The sequence below is a fragment of the Salmo salar genome, unplaced genomic scaffold (genome assembly GCF_905237065.1).
Source record: "Salmo salar unplaced genomic scaffold, Ssal_v3.1, whole genome shotgun sequence".
Lineage (NCBI taxonomy): Eukaryota > Metazoa > Chordata > Actinopteri > Salmoniformes > Salmonidae > Salmo > Salmo salar.
In genome coordinates this window covers 325048-332719 of record NW_025548782.1, presented here as the reverse complement: position 1 = coordinate 332719, position 7672 = coordinate 325048, and positions in this window count along the sequence as shown.

The following is a 7672-nucleotide window of genomic DNA, read 5'->3' as shown; positions in this document are numbered from 1 at the left end:
CTAAAACTCACTAGCTTCTAGAACTCTCGTCTTCCTAAAACTCACTAGCTTCTGGAACTCTCGTCTTCCTAAAACTCACTAGCTTCTAGAACTCTCGTCTTCCTAAAACTCACTAGCTTCTAGAACTCTCGTCTTCCTAAAACTCACTAGATTCTAGAACTCTCCTCTTTCTAAATCCCACTAGCTTCTAGAACTCTCGTCCCCTTGGAACGAGCCCAAACAAAACTCATCTCCAATACGGAAAAACGTGCAGTCAAAATAAATAAAGATCCATAGCAACGCACTAGCTAAACGCAAAACACAAATCTTATATCCATTTGGGGGGAAATCAGGTTGAACCTGCTCTTGAAACTAACACAACAAAACAAAAAACACATGGAAATGGAGATATATTTCACCTCACTGGTTAGAGGACAACCTGCAGAAGACACTCAGCTACATTTTGGAGTGATGCATTTAAATGTAGGGGTCCCTAAACAAAGGAACACAACACTTATTTGTCATAACTCATCGATATCATGTTGAAATCAATTGTGCCGCGAGGAAGGAGATGAGGTTGCACGTCCTGTTAAAACTAACAGCTCAAAAACCACACAGAATCTGGGAATAGTGTGTACATCCCTGGTTAGAGGACAATTTGTAGAAAACAGCCAGATACATTTTGATTCCAGTGGGTCACCAACATGGTAAGTGTAACACAACTCTTTTTGTGTTAGTCACTTTTAGTTAAATCTCATAAATAGTAACTCTTTCAATTCAGAGCCTAGATTTTCCCCCTGAGGCTAATATCCATATCATGTTGAAATCAATAGAACAGGGGACAAACGTTTAGGGTTCTACATTGTGACATCATTAAAATACTCCTTCTACAATGTTTAAACATTCTACATTGTGACATTAATTCATTGATATCATGAAACAACTCCTTCATGTATTTTCTGATGTTTGATCAGAGGTCTTTTATCTGTGAATCTCTTGTCACATTGACCACAGCCAAAATATTTCTCTCCTGTGTGTGTTCTCTGGTGCACTGTCAGATATCCAGATAGACCAAAACTCTTCCCACATTGACCACAGCTATAAGGTTTCTCTCCTGTGTGTGTTCTCTGGTGCACTGTCAGATTGCTAGATTGACCAAAACTCTTCCCACATTGATCACAGCTATAGGGTTTCTGTCCTGTATGTATTCTCTGGTGCACTGTCAGATTGCTAGATTGACCAAAACTCTTCCCACATTGACCACAGCTATAAGGTTTCTCTCCTGTGTGTGTTCTCTGGTGTAATGTCAGAGAGCCAGATGTAGTAAATCTCTTCCCACATTGAGTACAGCTAAATGGTTTCTCTCCTGTGTGGATTCTTTGATGAATTTTAATGCCTGAGGAGGTGAATCTCTTCCCACAGTCAGAGCAGCAGTGAGTTCTCTTCCCTGTGGGTCTCTGCAGGTGTTTCTTGAGGTGTTCTGATCTGGAGAGACTCTTCTCTGCCTCTTCAGCATCAAGAGGTTGTTGAGGCTTCCCAGAGGATCCACGATAGTCACGTCTCTCTCCTGTGTGAACAACAAAGTCAGACAGATGATTAAAGGCCCACAACAGCGGTAATCCACTGTAAAAGGTGATGCCAACAGCGGAGCCATGATGTTGGACAACAATTGACATCTGTAATGAATGTAAACATTATTTGACAATTGTCTTAAAATGAGCAAGAATAGTCATATTTTGTCTTGTTTTCACATTCGTAGTAACATTACGATTGTAGGCTAGAAATAAGTTATTAAAGTTGATGAAACTCTAAGCAGTGTGCCAGACTACTTTTGGTCTCCAATATAGGCCCCTTTCTGTGTTTGCTAAAATTGCGGCACGAGGGCGATGCACATGCAATTTTGTTGTAGAAACCGATAGTTATGGATGTACTATATCTGGTAATGAGGAAACCACTAGTTATGGATGTAGTATATCTGGTAATGAGGAAACCACTAGTTATGGATGTAGTATATCTGGTCATGAGGAAACCACTAGTTATGGATGTAGTATATCTGGTAATGAGGAAACCACTAGTTATGGATGTAGTATATCTGGTAATGAGGAAACCACTAGTTATGGATGTAGTATATCTGGTAATGAGGAAACCACTAGTTATGGATGTAGTATATCTGGTAATGAGGAGACCACTAGTTATGGATGTAGTATATCTGGTAATGAGGAAACCACTAGTTATGGATGTAGTATATCTGCCTGGAGCAAAAATGGTGAGAAAAGATTTTAGTTTTTCACAATGTATTCTGAATGTGAATGGGGGAAACTCAGGGGAGTAACCTCCATTTCCAGGTTGATGATGAGTTCATTTCACACTACTTTGAATTATAATTGTAAGACTCATTTGAATCTCCTGCTTAATATGTTTGTGTTATTGTCGCAAATCAACTGCTTTGTACTTAAAAAACACTTCAACCAGTAAAATGCTCTTTGGCTTTTCCATCAGCCTGACAATGAGGGTTTGTACACTCTTTGCCAAATTGGCCCATAACTTCACCTAACAACAATCATACCTATGTAATGAACGAAGAAGCACTTTGGTTGTTGTTGCATGACACACATAGTGTCCTCTAGGACCCATAACAATAACATAGACCTACTGTAGGACCCATAACAACAACATAGACCTACTGTAGGACCCATAACTTCACCTAAAAACATAGACCTACTGTAGGACCCATAACTTCACCTATTAACAACATAGACCTATTGTAGGACCCATAACTTCACCTAACAACAACATAGACCTACTGTAGGACCCATAACTTCACCTAACAACATAGACCTACTGTAGGACCCATAACTTCACCTAACAACATAGACCTACTGTAGGACCCATAACTTCACCTAACAACATAGACCTACTGTAGGACCCATAACTTCACCTAACAACATATACCTACTGTAGGACCCATAACTTCACCTAACAACATATACCTACTGTAGGACCCATAACTTCACCTAACAATAACATAGACCTACTGTAGGACCCATAACTTCACCTAACAATAACATAGACCTACTGTAGGACCCATAACTTCACCTAACAATAACATAGACCTACTGTAGGACCCATAACTTCACCTAACAACAACATAGACCTACTGTAGGACCCATAGCTTCACCTAACAACATAGACCTACTGTAGGACCCATAACATCACCTAACAATAACATAGACCTACCGTAGGACCCATAACTTCACCTAACAATAACATAGACCTACTGTAGGACCCATAACTTCACCTAATAACAACATAGACCTACTGTAGGACCCATAACTTCACCTAACAATAACATAGACCTACTGTAGGACCCATAACTTCACCTAACAACAACATAGACCTACTGTAGGACCCATAACTTCACCTAACAATAACATAGACCTACTGTAGGACCCATAACTTCACCTAACAATAACATAGACCTACTGTAGGACCCATAACTTCACCTAACAATAACATAGACCTACTGTAGGACCCATAACTTCACCTAACAATAACATAGACCTACTGTAGGACCCATCATTTATTTTTTTATTTCACCATTATTTAACCAGGTAGGCTAGTTGAGAACAAGTTCTCATTTGCAACTGCGACCTGGCCAAGATAAAGCAAAGCAGTGTGACACAAACAACACAGAGTTACACATGGAATAAACAAAACATACAGTCAATAATACAGTAGAACAAAAGAAAACAAAAGGTCTATATACAGTGAGTGCAAATGAGGTAAGTTAAGGCAATAAATAGGCCATGATGGCTAAGTAATTACAATATAGCAATTAAACACTGGAATGGTAGATGTGCAGAAGATTAATGTGCAAGTAGAGATACTGGGGTGCAAAGGAGCAAGATAAATAAATAAACACAGTATGGTGATGAGGTAGGTAGATAGATGGGCTGTTTACAGATGGGCTATGTACAGGTGCAGTGATCTGTGAGCTGCTCTGACAGCTGGTGCTTAAAGCTAGTGAGGGAGATATGAGTCTCCAGCTTCAGAGATTTTTGCAGTTCGTTCAAGTCATTGGCAGCAGAGAACTGTAAGGAAAGACGACCAAAGGAGGAATTGGCTTTGGGGGTGACCAGTGAGATATACCTGCTGGAGCGCATGCTACGAGTGGGTGCTGCTATGGTGACCAGTGAGCTGAGATAAGGCGGGGCTTTACCTAGCAGAGACTTGTAGATAACCTGTAGCCAGTGGGTTTGGCAACGAGTATTAAGCGAAGGCCAGCCAACGAGAGCGTACAGGTCGCAGTGGTGGGTAGTATATGGGGCTTTGGTGACAAAACGGATGGCACTGTGATAGACTGCATCCAGTTTGTTGAGTAGAGTGTTGGAGGCTATTTTATAGATGACATCGCCGAAGTCGAGGATCGGTAGGATGGTCAGTTTTACGAGGGTGTGTTTGGCAGCATGAGTGAAGGATGCTTTGTTGCGATATAGGACGCCGATTCTAGATTTAATTTTGGATTGGAGATGCTTAATGTGAGTCTGGAAGGAGAGTTTACAGTCTAACCAGACACCCAGGTATTTGTAGTTGTTCACGTATTCTAAGTCAGAGCCGTCCAGAGTAGTGATGCTGGACGGGCGGGCAGGTGCAGGCAGCGATCGGTTGAATAGCATGCATTTAGTTTTACTTGTGTTTTTTTTTACATAGATGGCAATAAAAGTTACTTTTAGATTTGTATAATTTTCATTTAGATAGAATGTAGATTAATCACAGGCAATGATTTTGAGATACTATTATAAATGAAATGAAACTGTTCCAGTAAAATGTACATATGAAAATCACAACTGGCACACAGATTGGTAGAAATGGTCAGATAACTTGCCACTCAGCTGATGTAAGAAGGGCTATATAAATACATTTGATTTGATGATGGAATATTTGATTATTTTGACTGCCAGAGCGAGTCTACCTCTGAAAATAACATACAGTCCTTGGACCTTGAGGAGTAACGGGGGCAGCAATCAGCAGTAGAAACAATATCAAAGCGTACTCCCTGCCCGTTTCAGTAAAAAGCTGAGGGATGGAGCTGGAGAAATGTAACCATCCATGATATCAACATTATAGTTTTAACCATGTTTTGAGGATATACAGTGTTTGTTAATATTTCCTGACAAACATTGGAGTAAAAAAATGCTTATATTTTGGGTTCTGATGGGGTACGACAGTTGAACTAAGCTCATGAGGCATTTATAAGTGATTTCTTCAAGAAACAGATGGGTACATATCATTAATGTATAAGTCCCAAAATGGATGTAACAACTGCTGATTGCCCCTTTAAGAGAACATCTTGGGCTAATCTAATAGGAGATATTGAGGACTACAGTATTTCAGGCATTGTCATTGGATGCATTTGATCAATTGTTAACGTTTTGTTGATGGTCCACTCTTGATGTTCTACACGTTACAGTGTAGCTTCAGCCATTCCTACAGAACAACATTAAAGTGTAGAACCCCTTTACTGCATATTGGTTCAACGACTGCAGAGACGGTACTTACTGGTGTTAAACAGATCTCCAACCTCCTCTTCTTCCTCCGATGTGACAGTCATCTCCCCCTCTTCCTCTTTCACTCCATAAACTGCATCCTCCTCTTTCTCTTCCTCCTCTTCTTTTACAGTAACATCCTCCTCCTCTTTCACTCTGAACGCGTCTTCCTCTTCTTTCACTGTAACGTCTTTCTCTTCTTCTTTCACGGTAACAGCCTCACCTTCTACTTGTTTTTGTATTGTAACAGCCTCCTCTTCCTCCTCCTCCTCCTCTTTCACTAGAGCTTCTTTCTCCGTCCAGCAGACCTCCTCTTTAACAGGAGGAGAGTAGCTTAGTGAACTCATGGTCGGGGATGTTAGCTAGTTAGCATTAGCGACTAGCCTAGTTCTAAGATAACTTAGCAAACCAGCTAGCTGACAAACAACGTAAATATATCATTAAATGGACCAACAAGTACATACGACAGAAGTGTGTTTAATACACAGCGACTAATATACACCAAAACAGTGTAAAGAGCGTGAATGTTGTAGCTATGTTTGCTAGAAAGCTACCGAGGTGTCTGACTAGCTGTTGTTGTTGAAGGAGCGTCCCGTCCACTAGATTATACGTCACACTGGCAGCATCGCCTGAACCTAAAAGACGCACATCGCCATCTGCTGACTGGACTGGGCAACGCAGTTGAAGAACCAAACGTTTATTTTTCATTTATTTCAGGAAAGTTTAATATTATATTAAGTCGTTCAAAGAGAAGCATGTGTTGACTGATTCGTTTTTAATGAGTGAGAATTTAATACAAACTTTACACCCACTACATATTTTCATTGAACCATACTTCTGACATGGATCATTTTGACCCCAGAGGCATATCTTTTATCATAGCCAAAATGTGGTTCATTCAATTATTCAAATTTTTAATGACTTTGTCAAACAACTTGTTTTTAATATATATAAATCATGGTTTAGTGTTTCTGTGTCAAAATTTACTTTTAATTCAAATCCTTTGGAGTCATTTTGACTCCAGCCAAAAGCACCTTTGTTAAATAGGACGTTTATTTCAAATCAAATCACATTTTATTGGTTACATCACGTGTTTAGCAGATGTTATTGTGGGTGTAGCGAAATGCTTGTCTTTCTAGCTGCGACAGTGCAGTAATATCTATCAAGTAATATCTAACTATTTCACAACATATACCCAATACACACAAATCGAAGTATTTGAATCTAGGTTTCTCTGTAGACATGATCCATCCCACCAGAGGGTGGAGGGGCTCCTGTATCAGTGGTTTTGACAGATAGACACCTGCAGACACACTGTATAGTGCGTGTACTCTCCATGTACTCTCCTAAGATTGGACTTTTCTATACCACGTATCACATGACTGTGTACAAAACTGCCAGTGGTAGAAAACACTACCAGAGGTAGAAAGCCCTGCCAGTGATATACAGAGCATTCGTTAATTATTCCGACCCCTTCACTTTTTCAACATTTTGTTACGTTACAGCCTTATTCTAAAATTGTATAATTTTCCCCCCTCATCAATCTACACAAAATACCCCATAATGACAAACCAAAAACAGTTTGACATTTTTGCAAATTGATTAACTTAAGTATTCAGACCCTTTGCAATGAGACTCAAAATTGAGCTCAGATGCATCCTGATTCCATTGATCATCCTTGAGATGTTTCTACAACTTGATTGGAGTCGACTTGTGGTAAATTCAATTGATTAGACATGATTTGGAAAGGCACACACCTGTCTATATAAGGTCCCACAGTTTACAGTGCATGTCAGAGCAAAAACCAAGCCATGAGGTCAAAGGAATTGTCCATAGAGCTCTGAGACAGGATTGTGTCGAGGCACAGATCTGGGGAAAGGTACCAAAAAATGTCTTCAGCATTGAAGGTCCCCAAGAACACAGTGGCCTCCATCATTCTTAAATGGAAGAAGTTTGGAACCACCAAGACTCTTCCTAGAGCTGGCTGCCTGGCCAAACTGAGCAATCTGGGGAGAAGGGTCTTGGTCAAGGAGGTGAACAAGAACCCGATGTTCACTCTGACAGAGCTCCAGAGTTACTCTCTGGAGAAGGGAGAACCTTCCAGAACGACAACCATCTCTGCAGCACTCCACCAATCAGGCCTTAAT